We start from the raw sequence: 19,941 nt of genomic DNA, 5'->3' as shown, positions 1-19,941 counted from the left end.
TGAGAGTACGCCTGCCGATGCAGGGGACACGGGTTTGTGCCCTGGTCCGGGAAGATCCCACATGCCTCGGAGCGGCTGCACCCGTGAGCCATGGCCGCTGAGCCTGCGCGTCCGGAGCCTGTACTCCGCAACGGGAGAGGCCACAACAGTGAGAGGCCCGCGTACCGCAAAAAAAAAGAAAAAAAAAAAGATAATGTGTCCAAAAGTAGAAATGACAGTCATGTCAAAATAAGTCTAATGAAAGATTGAACCTAATGTAAAAAATGTAGGATTATGTTGAATGACATCAAACCAAATAAATGGAAAGGTAAAGCATGTTCTAAGAAAGGAGAGAGCAGTATCACCGTGATGTCAATTCTTCACAAATACCTATAGTGTCTTCATAAAATCCCTTTTTTCTACAATCAGTGTTTCTTAGAACTTCACAAATCTCACTTCTAAGCTTTACAAATAAGAACAAATGTTTAGTAGTAGCAGTGTTTTTCTAAACAACGTTGGGGGGTGGTTAGCTTAAAATGATCAAGGATTAAAAACTTACATTGGTAGCTTAATTATGAAAATATGAAAGTAAAGTATGTTCCCATATGAATGGATGATTACCATTTAAAAGAGTGAAAATGGGCAGAAGACCTAAATAGACATTTCTCCAAAGAAGATATACAGACTGCCAACAAACACATGAAAGAATGCTCAACATTATTAATCATTAGATAAATGCAAATCAAAACTACAATGAGATATCATCTGACACTGGTCAGAATGGCCATCATCAAAAAATCTAGAAACAATAAGTGCTGGAGAGGGTGTGGAGAAAAGGGAACCCTCTTGCCCTGCTGGTGGGAATGTGAATTGATACAGCCACTATGGAGAACAGTATGGAGGTTCCTTAAAAAACTACAAATAGAACTACCATATGACCCAGCAATCCCACTATTGGGCATATACCCTGAGAAAACTACAATTCAAAAAGTCATGTACCAAAATGTTCATTGCAGCTGTATTTACAATAGCTAGGCGATGGAAACAACCTAAGTGTCCATCATCGGATGAATGGATGAATGGATGAATGGATAAAGAAGATGTGGCACATATATACAATGGAATATTACTCAGCCATAAAAAGAAATGAAATTGAGTTATTTCTAGTGAGGTGGATGGACCTAGAGTCCGTCATACAGAGTGAAGTAAGTCAGAAAGACGAATACCGTATGCTAACACATATATATGGAATCTAAGAAAAAAAAATGTCATGAAGAACCTAGGGGTAAGACAGGAATAAAGACACAGACCTACCAGAGAATAGACTTGAGGATGTGGGGAGGGAGAAGGGTAAGCTGTGAAAAGTGAGAGAGTGGCATGGACATATATACACTACCAAACGTAAAATAGATAGCTAGTGGGAAGCAGCCGCATAACACAGGGAGAACAGCTCGGTGCTTTGTGACCACCTAGAGGGGTGGGATAGGGAGGGTGGGAGGGAGGGAGACGCAAGAGGGAAGAGATATGGGAACATATGTATATGTATAACTGATTCACTTTGTTATAAAGCAGAAACTAACACACCGTTGTAAAGCAATTATACACCAATAAAGATGTAAAAAAAAAAAAAGAGTGATATACCTTAAACTTCACTGGCTTTCACATTAAAAATTTACCTAGGGACACCTGCTTTACCAGGAGCTTCTTTCCAGTTCCAGGAGTTGAAAGTGTCTGCTGAGAATCCCATCCCCACCCCACGGGCTATCCTGAGTAACCCAGTGAATGAAGGAAACACAGGGATAAATCTATGAACTTGGATTTCATAATGATTTCTTAATATGACACCAAAGGCACAAGCAACACAAGAAAAAATAAAGTGGACATTATCAAAATTAAAATCTCTTGTGCATCAAAGGATACTGGAAAGACATCCCTACAGAATAGAAGAACATATTTGCAAATCATAAATGTGATAAGGTTTTATTGTCCAGAGAACATTAAAAAGCCTAACATGTCAATCACAAAAATGCAAACAACTCAATTAAAAAACGGGCCAAGGGCTTCCCTGGTGGCGCAGTGGTTGAGAGTCCACCTGCCGATGCAGGGGACACGGGTTCGTGCCCCGGTCCAGGAGGTTCCCACATGCTGCAGAGCGGCTAGGCCCATGAGCCATGGCCGCTGAGCCTGCGCGTCCGGAGCCTGTGCTCTGCAACGGGAGAGGCCACAACAGTGAGAGGCCCGCGTACCACACACAAAAAAAACAAAAACACAAAAAACGGGCCAAGGAGGTAAACAGACATTTATCCAAGGATAACATACTAGTAGCCCATAAAGACATGAAAATATTCATCACTAATCATCAGGGAAATGCAAGTCAAAACCACAATGAGATAACCACTTTGCAACCACCAGGACGGGTAGAATTAAAAAGTCAGAAAAGAAATGTCAAGGATATGGAGAAATTAGAACCCTGTACACTGCTGGGGGGAATGTAAAATGGTGCAGCCACTACAGGTAAGATGTTGGTAGTTCCTCAGAAAGTTAAACATAGAATTAGCCTATGACCCAACTATTCCACTCCTGTCTTTACTGAAAGAGATGCTCAAATACGTGTACATGAATACTGGTTGCAGTACTATTTAAAATAGCTAAAAGGTGAAACATTCCAAATGTCCATCAGTGGATGAATGGATAAAGTGTAACCTGTACATAAGATGAGAATAATAGTCACAAAAAGGAAGGAAGCTCTGACACATGCTGCAACGTGGATGAACCTTGAAAACATGTTGAGGAAAAAAACAGGCAGAAAAGGCCAATATTGTATGATTTTATATACATATAAGATCCAGAATAGGCAAATCTAGAGTCAGAAAACATTTTAGTGGTGACTAAATGGAGGCAGGAGGTAGAGTTATCATGGCTATTACTGCTTTTAATTCTTTTTCAATGGCGATATAACTCACATACCATAACGTTCACTCTTTTTTTTTTTTTTTTTTTTTGCGGTACGCGGGCCTCTCACTGTTGTGGCCTCTCCCGTTGCAGAGCACAGGCTCCGGACGCGCAGGCTCAGCGGCCATGGCTCACGGGCCCAGCCGCTCTGCAGCATGTCGGATCCTCCCAGACCAGGGCACGAACCCGAGTCCCCTGCATTGGCAGGCGTACTCTCAACGACTGCGCCACCAGGGAAGCCCCGTTCACTCTTTTAAGTGTAAAACTCACTGTTTTTTGTATGTCGCTCACCTGTGCAACCATCACTCTAAAATCTGAAAAAGGAAATAATAGCTTTTAACGTTTCAAATTTCACATGGACTGACTAAAGCCTGATCTGACATAAATTTTCTTGTAGTGTAAAATGCACACCTGAGGTCTGTGGCCTCTCACACCTGTGGCTGTGGTAAGACCAGTCCTGCACGTAGTCTGGGGACTGGGGGTCCGAATTCCCACGGGGCAAAGGTCCCTGGCTGAGGGCTGCTGACCTCTAGCCCAAGAGATAGGGAAGAGGATGGAAGGCGGGCCCGCCCCGTGTCAAAGGTCACCTGTGGGACGGAACCTGACCCTTCGTTGCACGCGGTGACGTCACTGAGTCTTTGTTCTTAAAGGGCACAGGCCCAGGATGACCTCGCATCGGGCCGACCCCTGACACCGAAGGTCACCATAACAGAACCCCTGCCCTGTCCCATTCTCGTCCTTCCAGTCCCCGCTCCGGACAAGGGGCGCTCCGCAAAGAAACTGAGTCAGGACATTCAGGTCCAGCAGGAGGACCACGACGGGGCGCCGAGTGGCTGGCGGACGGCGAGTCCGCCTTGCAGGGAGGGGTTTCCGCTCGGAGACCCGTCCCGGGAAGGAGGCCACGGAGGTACCAGCTGAGGCAGACAACACGTGACCTCAGGCGGCCTTTTGCTCGGTTTTCCAGGGAGTCCGTGATGCTGTCCAATTAGGAACGGCGGGGGCGGGGCCTGGAGGACTAACCTCTCATCTGTAAGTAGGGGCTGGAGAACTGCCCAATCAAGTGTCAGGGAAGAATTTGAAAACCCGCCAATCAGGGCGTGGAGTCCCGAACTCCGTCCAATCAGGGCGCGGGGCCCAGGGCACCGTCCAATTAGGGTCGGGGGCGGGCGCAATTTTGGCCCGTGTTGTCGTAGCTCTTGTACTTAAGCAGCGCTGGTGCGCACGCTGAGCTCATGAGCACGCCGGGCTCTTGCGCGCCTGGCCCAGGCTATCTCAGGTGTACGTTCCCCATCGCTCTCACCTGCCCAAGTCTCGGGGCCGCTGGCATGACGCCGGGGAGAGCTCAGAGCGAGGAGGAGATGGTGAGTGCCCGAGCTGGGGCCGGAGACCAGGAGGGGCTGGTTCGAACCGGCAAAGAACACGCTGGAAGCGGGGAGGGAGACGGGGTGCCGCGTCTCCCTCCCCGCTCCCCCTGCTAGTCTCCACCCCAATAAGCCCTCCGCCCCGGGATGGGGTCTTGGCGTCCTGTCCCGTCCCCACGCGGGGGTCCCTCCCCGAGTCCTTTGCTGGGTGGGGTCGGAGGGAGGACAGGACTTGGGGAGGGCGGTTGGGGTGGCTGCAGGGGACCCACTCTGGACCTGACGGTTCTGCTTTCACTCTGGCCTCAGTTTTCAGTAAAGGTAAAATAACGGATCCTTTCCCCCTCTCTTTCCACTTAGAGTAGTAAGTTCCTCAGGTCTGTTCTTGGTCTCCTGGCGCGGAGCGTGTTGTTTCGACTCGTGTTGTTCTGGGAAGGGTCTCAGGAATGTCCTGTCTTCCACTGCAGTTGTGGGGAAAATGCAGAAAGTTCTGTGGAATTAATTGAAGAAAGCTCAGCTAAAGTTGGAGTGGAAATGGGTCTATAGGGAGAGCTCTCTGCGTCCCCCTCCCTCTCCCCAAGCTTCATCAATTACTCCAAACAGGTAGAGACCACCCTCTACATCTCCAACGGGAAGGCGCATCTTACTACCCAGCAGAAAGAAGAAAATCTCTCTGGGCCGGGACAGCCCAGGCACTGAGAAGCCTCCATATTTTGGACGCCCAGCTCCTCCAATGGACTCCTCGGTTATTACAGCCCCTCCAAACTACTCCTTTTCCCTATAATAGTAAGCGCCCCTTCATTATTCTCTGGGTTTGCCGGCGGTCCGTCATAGATTGCAGTTACTCCCTCTATTGCTGAACTCACTTTTGCTGGTAAGATAAGTGGCTATTACACTGATAAACTTGACAGTACACTGAAATAAGGTCAACAAAGAGGTGGATTCATGTCTTTATAAAAATAATAGCGACTCTTCCATACAAGTTACAGAGTTCCTGACGCTGTGGTCCTGTTCCATTTCCTGTTAACACGTGGCATTCAGATTAATGAAAATTCTGTAAAATGTGACCTGTAAAAGCAACTAGTGTTCAATTCTGATTAATTTACAAACACTGTGTTACCATGAGGGTATTAGCTGATAACTGTTACCTGGGTTCTTGGAGCCCTTAATCAGTAGAAATTGATCGGGCCAGGTGAAGAGTTCAGGCAAGGCTTTATTGAGGTTCCTGCTACAGCACGAGGGAGCGAGAACAAGTAACTGGTGCCTTTGCTGGATCCAGGAGGAGGGGCGGGCTGGTCCCTTAAAGGGGGTGAGGGTGTGGGTAGGTGGGTGCGTCGGGCCGGAGGGGCGGCTTAGATGGTCTAGACCACCCCCTTGGTGGTGCAGTGTGCGGGGATCATGCACAGGACTCTGCTTTTGCTCCCATACCTCGGAAGTGGCAATTGGGTTTTGGCCTTTTTGTATCTTGGTCTTAATTTGCCCCCACTGCGCATGCGTGCAGTTATTTTTAGTCCCTCAGCGTTTCTTTGCATCTGTTGCTGGAGGAGATGGCTGTCCAGGTGCAAGCACTGTAGCAAAGGGTCCCAGGTCCCAGCCTGCCTCAATACCTGTCTTCTGAAAGGAATAAGCAGGATCCAGTTATTAAAACTGTAAAAGTGCCCTAGAATTTTCCTCTACGTTATCCGTGAACACAGGTGGAAGCAGGGATCCTGCAGGCTCCCATTCACACTCTGGGAGGAGGGTCTTTGTCTCCTGTAAATGGCCCACGGAGCTTGAAGCAGGGGCATCACCTGGGGTGGGGGACAAGCTGAGCGCAAAGCTGAGCCTGCGAGGGAGGTGAAGGGAGGTGCCCTGGGGTCTTGCTGCCCCCCTCACCCCATGCAGGTGGCCTCCAGACCATGGAACTACCACAGGAGGAGCTGTTGATGCCATGATCATGAGGGGAGGGGACCCACTTCCAGTAGTGCTGGGGGTAGTGTGTCCTCTCTGAGGTGTGCTGTGCTTGCCGTGGGGCTGCTCTTAAATCGTGTGACTTTTGCATTAAGTTAATGATGCCAAAATGATCTTGGCTCTGTGCACCGATGCGGAACAGAAATATGGAGAGAGAGTTTTGAGGAAAAGAAAGAATAGCTGGATTCTTTGCCAGGCAAAGGGGGGAACACAGTAGGCTAGCGCCTCAAGAGCTGTGCCCCCTCCAGAGGGTAGAGAGAAGTTTTTTATACTCAGGACTCTTGGTCTGGGGTGGGTGATAAGGATCAAAGTTGTGAAGGTCTTGCATTTTTTTCTTGCATTATTTCAAAGTGGTCACAGCTGGCGTTAGGCAGCCTGGCAACCGGGTCTGGTATCCCTGAAGTTATAGGCCTGTGAAATAAAGAGCGCTACAAGGGAGTGTAGGGGGAGAAGAGTGCCAGGTGCAGAGTGTTGATTCATGTGGATTCCTAGAGCAATCAGCTTTGGGAAGGACAAGTCTAGCTACAGGTGTTTGTTAGTAGTAACAGCTACAGGATAACCAAGGTTGCTTATCTCGTTCAGGCCCGTTTGGCTGGTCTGTGCCTAAGCCCGTTTGCTTGTTTCTGTTTTGCTGCAACATTAATAATAACAATATAAACACCTGTGGACTCAGCCCCCAGGTGTACAGGTAGGCCCTGGTACCTGTCGGCATCTCCGCATCTCCTGTGCTTCTCCCACATCTTCTCTCCCTCCTGTTGCCAAGGTGACCTCTGTCCTGATTCTTTGTTATTATTCATACCTTTACCATCTCTTATCACCATGCAGTGTGTCGTCTGATTTTGCCCCTTCAGTTTCCAGTAAGTGAATGTTAGTTCATAAATCACCAGTAATGTCACACAGAAGTTTCTCTGGGGTTTCTCAGCCCCAGTCTGTTTCACACGTGCTGGTGTCTGAGGCTCAGCTCTCCCCATTGACTCATGTGTTCCAGTGCCTTTGCTGCCTGGGTTCTTCCAAGAGTTTCTTTTCTTTTTTTGGCTGCACCATGGCTTGTGGGGTCTTAATTCCCGGGCCCCCTGCAGTAGAAGCGCAGAGCCCTAACCTCTGGATGTCCAGGGAATTCCCCCAAGTGCATTTTTTTATTAGCTAGCAATGCTGCGACAGTCATTCTTGTTTTTATCTCCAAGTGCGAGATGCGACTTGAGTTTCTGCACTTCAGAGAAAAAAGCGTGGCTTCGTAGCTTATGGATAAGTTTAAATTTACTCAGAAAATGCTGGTCGTGTCTGGAGTGTATTCTTGCCCCGCTGTTTATTTCTTCCTTGTGGTCCCCATCGCTGAGTGACCTCGATAAATGTTTGTCCACCTCGAGTGGGAGCCAGGGTCTCTTTGTGGTTACATAGGGTTCTTATCAGATGAGGGTGTGGTGGTTCATCTTCTGTGTGATGTGTGTATTTGTATGTTTATTGATCTCTTCAGTTTTCTTTAGATGCTCTGGGCATGAATCCTCTTTCGTTTGCCGGCACTGCCAATATTTTCTCCCCATGTGTGGTTTATCTTTTCATCCCCTTTATTCTGTGGTGAGTGAACTCAAGGTTAACAGGTCAATCTCCTCCTTTGTAGCTTCTTTTTTATTTTCCTTATATAAGAAAAATCTGTATACAGAAGTCGTGGGACACTTGCCTTTAACTTCTGAAAGTACTTCCCTGGCGGTCCAGTGGTAAAGACTCTGTGCTTCCACTGCAGGGGGTGCGGGTTCGATCCCTGGTCAGGAAACTAGGATCCCTAATGCCTTGGGCCTCGGCCAAAAACCCCCCAAAATCTGCATTAAATGGATTATTATACATGACATTGACAGTGTTACCCCCCTACCCCACCTCCCGTAGACAGCCATTTGTCCTGCGCTGGAGGAGATTCCTGCCCCATGTCCATTGTTTCCCCAGGTCTGTGAGTCCCTCCTCCTGCTAATGCTGTGTGGCCCCAACTACTGTCCGGACTTAAATGCTTTGATGTGTTTTAGGGAAAGTTCTTCCACCTTGTTCTGTAGGAAACTTGGCTATTCTTAGACATTTGGCTCTCATTTCAGTTTTTAGAAGTAGTTTTTCATAAACAAAGCAAAAAACCCGACCTAGTTTTGGATGTAATGGAATTTTGTTAACACTCTGCATCTGTTTGGGAGAGTTGCTATCATGATGGCATTGCGTCTCTTTTCCGAGAACACGTACTCTCTCTTCCTTTCTACGTTGATGTCGTTCGGTAACACTTTATAATTTTCCCTTTATGATCGTTTCAGGGACTTCCCTGGCGGTCCAGCGGTTAAGACTCCGAGCTTCCATTGCAGGGGGCCCGGGTTTGATCTCTCGTCGGGGAACTAAGATCCCGCAAGCCAAGTGGTGCGGCCGAAAAGATAAAAAAGATCATTTTATGTCCTTCATTAGAGACTGCCTTGAAAGAAACTACAGCTGTCTGCACTGTGTTTGTCTGTTTTACTTTCACACAGAACATTTCACTTCTGATACTTCTGGTCACCAGAGCTATAGGGGTTTCCCAGACCCAGCAATTCTGTGACACCAGCCAGGTGTCCTACAACCCAACTCAGTTCTGACACCATCCACCTGGAGACAGTGTCAGACCCCACAGGTTAAGGGCTCAGTCCCTAAGGACGGTCCCCCCACCTTAGATGCTAATCGAAGGTAGTTGGTCCCTACGTTGCCCACAACTTCTGTTTGACTTGGCTACAGATCAGAGTTTCCCATAACCCCCTTCTCAGGTTCAGTTAATTTGCTAGAGTGGCTCTCAGACCTCAGGGAAACATTTGCTTATGTTTACCAGTTGAGTGAAGGATACGATAAAAGATACACACGGACGTCCAGATGAAGAGATACACAGGGCGAGGTCTGGGAGCGTCCAAGTGCAGGAGCTTCTGTGCCCCTGGACCTGGGGTGTGTCACCCTCCTGGTGTGGATGTGTTCACCTTGAAGCTCTCAGAACCCCCTGCTACTGGGATTTTAAGGAGGCTTCTTCACACAGGCGTGATCACTTATTCACTCCGTTTCCAGCCCTTCACCCCTCTCTGGAGGTTGGGGGGTGGGGCTAAAAAGCCCAAGCTTCCAATCATGGCGCAGCCTTTCTGCTGACCAGCCCCATCCTGGAGCCCACCCAGTTGCCTCCACGGAACGAAAGATGCTCCTGGTGCACTTATCGCTTAGGAATTTACAAGGGTTTTAAGAGCTCTGTGCCAGGAACTGGGGTAGGGATCACTATATAAATTTGGTATTATTTCCCAGACATAGTTTAGGAGTTAAAATTTCTAACAAATTGAAAAGGTGCCATTAAAGTTAGTTTTAGTGGTCTAGGTTATCCTCTAAAAATGTCTTTTAGCTGCTGTTACTAGTGATTCACAATGCACCAAGATCTGTTTTTGTTGCATTTCTGGAAACTTACCAAAACCCCTGTACTCTGGTTATAAGCTTATTCTCTGGTTCAACTTCTTTGTGGCTCTTCCATATGTAATACTTAGAGTCATTTCATGTTGGACTGTATTTGATTTACAATGTGATAGATGTACAGCAAAGTGATTCAGTTATACATATACATATATCTATTCTTTTTCAGTTTCTTTTCCCATTTAAGTTATTATGGAATATATATTTTTAAATTTTATTTATTTATGTTTGGCTGCGTTGGGTCTTCGTTGCTCCGCGGCATGTGGGATCTTCCTGGAGCAGGGCTCGAACCTGTGTCTCCTGCAGTGGCAAGCGGTTTCTTAACCACTGCGCCACCAGGGAAGCCCTATTATGGAATATTGAGTAGAGTTCCTGGTGGTCTTTTTGGTTCTTGTTGGTTATCTATTTTATATATAGTAGTGTGTGTAGTTTTTAAAATTAATTTTTATTGGACTGTAGTTGCTTTACATTGTTGTGTTAGAGTACTGTGTGTATGTTAATCCAAGCTCCTAATTTATCCCACCCCCCCAGGTTTACCCTTTGGTAACCATAAGTTCATTTTCGAAATCTGTGAGTGTTTCTGTTTTGTAAATAAGTTCATTTGTATCATTTTTTTCAAATAAGATCCAACATATGAGTGTTATTATATATTTGTTTTTCTCTGTCTGACTTCACTTACTATGACAATTCCTAGGTCCATCCATGTTGCTGCAAATGACATTATTTCATTATTTTTAATGGCTGAAAAATTCCATTGTATATAGGTACCACATCTTCTTTATCCATTCATCTGTTGACGGACATTTAGGTTGTTTGCATTAGGTTGTCTTGGCTATTGTAAATAGCACTGCAGTGAACACTGGGGTGATGTATTCTTTCAAAGCATGGTTTTCTCCAGATACATGCCCAAGAGTAGGATTGCTGGATTATATGCTAGCTCTATTTTAAGTTTTTTAAGGAACCTCCATACTGTTCTCCATAGTAGCTGTGCAAGTTTACATTAATACCAACAGGGTAGGAGGGTTCCCTTTTTTCCACATCCTCTCCAGCATTAGGATTTGTAGACTTTTTGATGATGGCTATTCTGACTGGTGTGAGGTGATACCTCCTTGTTGTTTTGATTTGCATTTCTCTAATAATCAGCAACGTTGAGCATCTTTTCATGTGCCTCTTGGCCATCTGTATGTCTTCTATGGAGAAATGTCTATTTAGGTCTTCTGCCTATTTTTTTCGTTTTTAAGATTTTTTTTTTAATGTGAACAATTTTTAAAGTCTTTATTGAATTTGTTACAATATTGCTTCTGTTTCGTGCCTTGGTTTTTTTGGCCATGAGACATGTGGGATCTTAGCTCCCCGACCAGGGATCGAACCCACCACCCTGCATTGGAAGGCGAGGTCTTAACCAGTGGACTGCCAGGGAAGTCCCTTTCTGCCTTTGTTTTGATTGGGTGTTTGTTTTCTTGATACTGAGCTGCATGAGCTCTTTGTATATATTGGAGAGTAATCCCTTATTGGTTGCATCGTTTCTAAATATTTTCTCCCATTCTGTGGGTTGTCTTTTTGTTTTGTTTATGGTTTCCTTTGCTGTGCAAAAGCTTTTGAGTTTAATGAGGTCCTATTTGTTTATTTTTGTCTTTATTTTCATTACTGTAGGAGAGGGATCAAAAATACTGCTGCGATTTATGTCAGAGTGTTCTGCCTGTGCTTTCCTCTAAGAATTTTATAGTGTCCGGACTTACATTTAGGTCTTTAATCCATTTTGAGTTTATTTTTGTGTATGTTGTTAGAGAATATTCTAATTTCATTCTTTACATGCAGCTGTCCAGTTTTCCCAGCACCACTTAACTGAAGAGACTGTTTTCTCCATTGTATATTCTTGCCTCCTTTATTGTACATTAATTGACCATAGGTGCGTGGGTTTATCTCTGGGCTTTCTGTCCCGTTCCATTGATCTATATTTCTGTTTTTGCGTCAGTAACACACTGTCTTGATCACAGTAGCTCCATAGTATAGTCTGAAGTTAGGGAGCCTGATTCCTCCAGCTCCGTTCTTTGTTGACCCAAAGATTGCTTTGGCTATTTGGGGGTCTTCTGTGTTTCCATACAAATTAAAAAATTTTTTGTTCTAGTTCTGTGAAAATTGCCATTGGTAATTTGATAGGGATTGCATTGAATCTGCAGATTGCCTTGGGTAGTATAGTCATTTTGACAATATTGATTCTGTCAGTCCAAGAAAATGGTATATCTTTCCATCTGTTTGTGTCATGTTCAGTTTCTGTCATCAGCATCTTACAGTTTTCAGAGTACAGATCTTTGCCTCCTTAGGTAGGTTTATTCCTAGGTATTTTATTTTATTTTATTTTTTATTTTTATTTTTTGCGGTACGCGGGCCTCTCACTGCTGTGGCCTCTCCCGTTGCGGAGCACAGGCTCTGGATGCGCAGGCTCAGCGGCCATGGCGCACGGGCCCAGCCGCTCCGCGGCATGTGGGATCTTCCCAGACCGGGGCATGAACCCGTGTCCCCTGCATTGGCAGGGGGGATTTTTCTCTTGTGATTTTTCTCTTCATATTTTCTATTTCTTCCTAGTTCAGTCTTGGGAGATTGTACTTTTCTAAGAATTTGTCCATTTCTTCTAGGTTGTCCATTTTATTGGCATATAGTTGCTTGTAGTAGTCTCTTATGATCCTTTGTATTTCTGTGGTGTCTGTTGTAACTTCTTCATTTTCATTTCTAATTTTTTTGATTTGAGCCCTCTCCATTTTTTCCTAGATGAGTCTGGCTAAAGGTTTATCAGTTTTGTTGTTTATCTTTTGAAAGAAGCAGCTTTTACTTTCATTGATCTTTTCTATTCCTTTCTTTGTCTTTAATTTTATTCATTTCTGCTCTGATCTTGATGACTTCTTTCCTTCTACTAACTTTGGGTTTTATTTATTCTTCTTTCTCTAGTTGCTTTAGGTGTAAGGTTAGGTTGTTTATTTGATATTTTTCTTGTTTCCTGAGGTACAACTGTATTGCTATAAACTGCCTTCTTAGAACTGTTTTCGCTGCGTCTTGTAGGTTTTGAATCGTGTTTTCGTTTTCATTTGTCTCTAGGTACTTTTGATTTCTGCTTTGATGTCTTCAGTGATCCATTGGTTGTTTAGTAGCATATTGTTTATTTAGCCTATATGTGTTTGTGTTTTTTACAGTTTTTTCTTGTTGAATTATCCTCTCATAGCGTTGTGATCAGAAAAGATGCTTGATATGATTTCAGTTTTATAAATTTTTATAAAATTTACCGAGGCTTGCTTTGTGGCTCAGTATGTGTTCTATTTTGGAGAATGTTCCATGTGCCCTTGAGAAGGATGTGTATTCTGCTGCTTCTGGTTGGAATGCTCTATAAATATCAATTAAGTCCATCTGATCTAGGGACTTCCGTGGTGGCCCAGTGGTTAAGAATCTGCCTGCCAATGCAGGGGACACAGGTTAGAGCCCTGGTCTGGGAAGATCCCACATGCTGCGGAGCAGCTAAGCCCATGCGCCACAATTACTGAGCCTATGCTCTAGAGCCTGTGAGCCACAACTACTGAGCCCATGTGCCACAACTACTGAAGGCCCCGCGCCTAGAGCCTGTGCTCCACAACAAGAGAAGCCACTGAAATGAGAAGCCTGTGCACCACAATCAACAGTAACCCCCGCTCACCGCAACTAAAGAAAGCCCATGCACAGCAATGAAGACCCCTCGCAGCCAAGAATAAATAAATAAATAAGTATTAAAAAGAGTCAATGTGGGGCTTCCCTGGTGGCGCAGTGTTTGGGAGTCCACCTGCCAGTGCAGGGGACGCGGGTTCGATCCCTGGCCCTGGAGGATCCCACATGCCACGGAGCAGCTGAGCCCATGCGCCACGGCTGCTGGGCCTGTGCTCTGGAGCCCATGAGCCACAAGTACTGAAGCCCGTACACCACGGCTGCTGAATCCCGCGTGCCTGGAGCCTGTGCTGTGCAGCGAGAGGGGCCACGACAATGAGAAGCCCGCGCACCACAGGGAGGAGTGGCCCCGGCTCACCACAGCTGGAGAGGGCCTGCTCAAAGCAGCGGGGACCTAGCACAGCCAAAAGTAAATAAATAAATAACTTTTAAACAACCAAAAAAAAGAGTCAATGTATAAATAAATAAACAAGTCCATCTGGTCTAATATGTCATTTAAGGCCTATGTTTCCTTACTGGTTTTCTGTCTGGATGATCTGTCCATTGATGAAAGTGGGGTGTTAAGTTTCCCCAGTATTATTGAGTTACTGTGAATTTCTCCTTTGATGGCTGTTAGCATTTGCCTTATATATTGAGGTGCTCCTCTGTTGTATGCGTATATATTTACAATTGTTATATCTTCTTCTTAGATTGATCCCTTGATCATTATGTAGTGTCCTTTTTTGTCTCTTGTAACAGCCTTTATTTTAATGTCTGTTCCATCCAATGCGAGTATTGCTACTCCAGCTTTCATTTGATTTCCATTTGTGTGGAATACCTTTTTCCATCCCTTCACTTTCAGTCTTTATGTGTCCCTAGATATGAAGTGGGTCTTTTTTAGACAGCATATGTACAAGTCTTGTTTTTGTATCCATTCAGTCAGTCTATGTCTTCTGGTTAGAGTATTTAATCCATTTATGTTTAAGGTAATTATTGATTTGTATGTTCTTATTGCCATTTTGTTAATTGTTTTGGATTTGGTTTTGTAGGATTTTTTCCTCCTGTGATCTGATGACTGACATTAGTGTTGTATTTGGATTCTTTTGTGTGTGTGTATCTATTGTAGATTTTCGGTTTGAGGTTATCATGGAATTTTGATATAGCAGTCTATATACATACAAGATTGTTTTCAGTTGCTGGTCTTTTAATTTCGAATGCACTTCCAGTATCCTGTATTTGTACTTTCCTCTTCTCACGATTGCTGGTTTTGATATTATATTGTATGTGGGTGATTTCCTACCTCTGCTGTATGTTTGCCTTTAGTGGTGAGCTTTCCCATTTGTAATTTTCTTGTTTGTAGTTTTGGCCTTTTCTTTTCCACCTAGAGAAGTTCCTTTAGCATTTGTTGTCAAGCTAGTTTGGTGGTGCTGAATTCTCTTAGCTTTTGCTTCTTTGCAAAGCTTCTATTTCTCCATTGAATCTGAATGAGAGCCTTGCTGAGTAGGGTATTCTTGGTTGTAGGTTTTTCCCTTTCATAACTTTAAATATATTGTGCCACTTTCTTTGGGCCTGTAGCGTTTCTGTTGGAAAATCACCCTATCACCTTATGGGGATTCCCTTTTATGTTATTTGTTGCTTTTCCCTTGTTGCTTTTAGTATTTTTTTTTCTGTCTTTAATTTTTGTAAGTTAATAAAATCTTTATTTATGTATTTGGCTGTGCTGGGTCTTATTTGTGGCACGCAGGATCTTCAGTCTTTGTCGTAGCATGTGGAATTTTGAGTTGCAGCATGCAGCATCTTTCATTGTGGCATGCAAACTCTTAGTTGTGGCATGCAAACCCTTAGTGCGGCATGTGAACTCTCAGTTGTGTCATGTAGGATCTAGTTCCCTGACAAGGGATCGAACCTGGGCCCCCTGCATTGGGAGCGTGCAGTCTTCTCCACTGGACCACAGGGAAGTCCCAGTTTTTGTAAATTTGATTAATATGTGCCTTGGCTTGTTCCTCCTTGGGTTTATCCTGCCTGGACTCTGTGCTTCCTTTCTTGTGATAAGGAAGTTTTCAGCTATTATTTCTTCGAATATTTCCTTGGGTCCTTTCTTATCCTTCTGGAACCCCTATAATGTGAACGAATTTTGGTGTGTTTAATGTTGTTCTAGAGGGCCTCTCAGACTGTCATTATTTCTTTTCATTCTTTTTTCTTTATTCCGTTCCAGGGTAGTGATTTCCATTATTCTGTCTTCCAGCTCACTTATCTGTTTTTCTGCCTCACTTATTCTGCTATTGTTTCCTTCTAGTGTATTTTTCATTTCGGTTATTGTATTGTTCATTTCTGTTTGTTGTTTAGATCCTCTAGGTCTTTGTTAACCATTTCTTGTATTTTCTTGGTCTGTGCCTCCATTCTTTTTCCGAGATCTTGGATCATCTTTACTGTCATTACTCTGAATTCTTTTTTGGGTAAATTGCTTATCTCCACTTTACTTAGTTGTTCTTCTGGGCTTTTATCTTGTTCCTTCATCTGGGACATATTCCTCTGCTGTCTAATTTTGTCTAACTTTCTGTGATTGTGGTTTCCATTCCACAGGCTGCAGGATTGTAGTCCTATTTTAAATTAATTAATTTTATTTTTGGCTGCATTGAGTCTTCATTGCTGCACATGGGCTTTCTCTAGTTGTGGTGAGTGGGGGCTACTCTTCATTGTGCGTGGGCTTCTCATTGCGGTGGCTCCTCTTGTTGCGGAGCATGGGCTCTAGGTGCATGAGCTTCAGTAGTTGTGGCACTCGGTCTCAGTAGGTGCGCAGGCTCTAGAGTGCAGGCTCAGTAGTTGTGGCACATGGGCTTAGTTCCTCTGCGGCATGTGGGATCTTCCTGGATCAGGGCTCGAACCTGTGTCCCCTGCATTGGCAGGCAGATTCTCAACCACTGCGCCACCAGGGAAGCCCGGGATTGTAGTTCTTGATTCAGGTGTCTGCCCCCTGGTGGGTGAGGCTGGCGAAGGGCTTGTGCTGGCTTCCTGGTAGGAGGGACTGGTTTCTGCCCACTGGTGGGTATAGCTGGGTCTTGTCCCTCTGGTTGGCAGGGCCGTGTCAAGGGGTGTGTTTAGTAGGAAGCTGTAGGATCAGGAAGACATTAGGCAGCCTGTCTTCGGATGGGCAGGGCTGTGTTCCCGCCCTGTTGGTTTTTTGGCCTGAGGCATCCCAGCACTGGAGCCTACAGGCTGTTGGGTGGGGCCGGGTCTTAGTGAGAAAAGCTTGGCCTCCAGGCGGTCTCACGCCAATGAGCACTTCCCAGAACTTACACTGCCAGTGTCTCTGTCCCCACAGTGAGCCACAGCCGCCCGCACCCCCCCCCCACCTCCACGGGACATCCTCCAACATCAGCAGGTAGGTCTGGCCCAGGCCCTTATGAGGTCACTGCTTTTCCTCCCGGGTCCTGGTGTGCTCGAGACCTTGTGTGCCTCCTGCAAGAGTAGGGCTTCTGTTTCCCCCAGTCGTGTGGAATTTGCTGATCAAACCCCAGTGGCCTTCAAGCCCAGCTGGTTTGGGCACTCACCCTCCCGATGCCAGACTCCCTGGCTGGGGAGACGGATGTGGGGCTCAGAACTTTAACTCCTGTGTGCGAACCTTTCCAGTGTAAATATTTTCTAGTTTGTGGGTTGCCCAGCCGGTGGGTATGGAATTTGATTTCATCGTGATTGTGCCCCTCCTACTGTCTCTTTGTGGCTTCTTCTTTGTCTTTAGATGTAGGGTAACCTTTTTGGTAGCTTCCGGTGGTTTTTGGTCAGTGGTTGGTGAGCAGTTAGTTGTGATTTTGGTATTTTCATGAGGGGGACGAGCTCACGTCCTTCTCCTCTGCCATCTTGTCTCCAAGCTCCCACTTCATAGAATTTAACTGTAAAATATAGTGTCTGTAGAAAATGCATAAGCCGTTGCAGGACCCACGTAAACTTACTAAGGTGGACATCGATGGAGGGACGGCAAGGCCGAGACCTGGATGAATCCCTCACACCATCCCCTGCTCAACATGACTCCCAGACAGGCCTCCTCTGTCGGGTGAGTGACAAGTGTGTGCCTCCCTGGGTCACTGTGTTTTAATTCTGTGTGCTTTCTTTGGAGTGCAAATGGCATTCTGTCAGTTTTCCGTTACCCAGTGCTGTTAGCTGCCCCTGGGATGGCAGTCTGGTCACTTTTGCTAGTCTGTAGGGCCCTGTGATGGGGCTGCACCCTGTTCATTTCTTGATTCTACTGCTAGTAGCCACTTGGGTGGCCTCGAGGGTTTTCTGCTATGACATGTGCTTCTGAAAACTTTGGAAATCGTATACACTTGGATGTCTCGGCCTCATCTTCTCCAAATTGCCCATACTAGACCCCTGTTTCTCAGCCCCCAAACATCTTCTCTTCTGTTCTATGGTTGCCCTATAGGACGGGGATCAACCCTGCCCCCCACCCAAGATGGGCTTGGTTGTCAAGATGATGCCATTTGCACCAAGAGGATCAGAAGATAGTTGGTAATCTGCGGAGATGGACGCAGGTGTACGCTCTTGCAGGTGGCCAGAGGAAGAGCTGGTGGGGCCTCCGTCGTGGCTGGGCGTTTATGAGGTTTGATCTTCCCACCCACAGGACACATGGCACTCGTGGGCCTCCTTATCCATTCGCATAGACCGGGCCGGGCAGGGAAGAGGGTGGGGCTCTGGAAGTTCTTCCTAGTCAGACCACAGATCCCATCACGAATGGATCCAGCCTCTTTACTGTAATTCACCTCCGATGTTTGGTTGAAGACTGACACACCTCATCTCATCCAATCGAATATGAACTTGTCTGAGTGTGAAGCTTAGAAGCCTAGTGCCCAAGCAGTGTAATGTAGTTGAGACAGCAGACGTCAGAAGAGCGTTGGAATCTGCTTAATCCCAGGGCATTGGAGAGGGGCGGGAGACACCCTGGGGGCTTCCGGGCTCTGTCCAGCTATTCCTGCCATGCTTTTGTGCAGCCTCGCCAGGGCTGTCTACCCACATGCAGTGAAAGGCCCCTTCAGGGAAACTGCCCCTGCCCTGGCTGGGCAACGAATAGTCCTCAGCCAGGCGGCCAGCAGCTCCACGGAAAGCATCTAAACACAAGGCCTCTGCTGCACGTGGCTCGAGTATTGGGGTATATCCTGAGTGCCACCTGGGCTGTGGGCCCACAAGACCATCGTCACGTGGGAGGTGCCGGTGCTCTGGCTCACCTCTGTCCTGCCAGCGCCAGTTCAGGAAGGAGGCCTCTGCAGGGGTGAGCCTGTGTGGTGCTGCATGTGCAACCCAAGGCATCAGGGCAGCTGGGGGCCAGCAGCCCGGTCTCAGGGCCTGGAGGGCCTCGGCTCCAGCAGGGCCCAGGGAGTAGCCGTCGTGGTGCGCCACTGCTCTGTATTGCTAGGAGGGCTACCAGATGCCCGTGGGCAGTTAACGGCGCATGGTAAATTGGGCCTGCCGGCCTACAGAACCTTGGAGGTGTGAGATGGTGGTGTGTTTGTTCCAGTGGATGAACCTACACTGACATGTCGTCATCACCCACAGTCCACAGCTGACTTTGCATGTATGTCCTGTGGGTCTAGATGAAGATGCGTCCACCTTTATAGTGTCCTGCGAAACACGTTCGCTGCCCTAAAAAATGCCCTGTGCGCCTCCTAGTCACCCCTCCCCCAACCCCGATCCCCAGCAACCACTGGTCCTTTTACTGCCATCTCCACAGTCTTGTCTTTTCAAACAGATTTAGAAAAATCTTTTGATATGCTGTGATTTTTCTTCTTTAGACCGTTGAAGTGATTTTTAAAAATTATTTATTTTTATGATTTTTTGCTGTGTTGGGTCTTAGTTGCCGTATGTGGGATCTTTGTTGTGGCATGTGGGATCGTTCGTTGCAGCGCATGGGCTTGTCTCTAGTTGCGGCCCACGGGCTCTCTAGTTGTGGTGCATAGGATCCAGAGCGCATGGGCTCTGTAGTTTGCAGCATGCTGGCTCTCTAGTTGAGGCACGCGGGCTCAGTAGTTGTGGTGCCTGGGCTTAGTTGCCCTGTGTCATGTGGGATCTTAGTTCCCTCACCAGGGATCAAACCCATGTCCCCTGCATTGGAAGGTGGATTCTTAGCCACTGGTCCATCCAGGAAGTCCCCTGAAGTGATTCTTGAATGTTGAGCCAACCTTGCATACCTGGGATAAATACCACTTGCTTATGGTGTATAATTCTTCTATATTACTGGCTTCAGTTTGTTAATATTATTATTATTATTATTTTTCCCGGTACGCGGGCCTCTCACTGTTGTGGCCTCTCCCGTTGCATAGCACAGGCTCCGGATGCACAGGCTCAGCAGACATAGCTCACGGGCCCAGCTGCTCCGCGGCATCTTCCTGGACTGGGGCACGAACCCGTGTCCCCTGCATTGGCAGGCGGACTCTCAACCACTGCGCCACCAGGGAAGCCCAATTTTGTTAATATTTTAAAAAAATATTTATTTATTTATTTTGACTGCACTGGGTCTTAGCTGTGGCTTGTGGGATCTTCAGTGAGGCATGCGGTCTTCTTAGTTGCGGCGGGCAAACTCTTAGTTGCGGCATGTGGGATCTAG

At 46.3% G+C, this 19,941-nt stretch overlaps 1 long non-coding RNA gene across 2 annotated transcripts in view; it reads left to right on the top strand.

Annotated features, from left to right (window-relative positions):
* The first annotated feature begins 4,129 nt into the window (after positions 1–4,129).
* LOC132517774 (uncharacterized) overlaps positions 4,130–19,941 on the top strand; it is a 70,492-nt gene continuing 54,680 nt past the window's right edge. Inside the window, exons 1-3 of one of the 2 annotated variants that reach the window (XR_009539819.1) lie at positions 4,130–4,292; positions 4,893–5,075; positions 6,822–6,927. This is a non-coding gene — a long non-coding RNA (uncharacterized LOC132517774). The remainder of the gene's footprint in view (positions 4,293–4,892; positions 5,076–6,821; positions 6,928–19,941) is intronic. The other variant, XR_009539820.1, reaches the window with a different exon arrangement.

The sequence above is a fragment of the Lagenorhynchus albirostris genome, chromosome 3, assembly GCF_949774975.1.
Source record: "Lagenorhynchus albirostris chromosome 3, mLagAlb1.1, whole genome shotgun sequence".
Classification (NCBI taxonomy): domain Eukaryota; kingdom Metazoa; phylum Chordata; class Mammalia; order Artiodactyla; family Delphinidae; genus Lagenorhynchus; species Lagenorhynchus albirostris.
The sequence above is the reverse complement of the archived record's forward strand: the minus strand, read 5'-3'. Positions and strand labels throughout refer to the sequence as shown.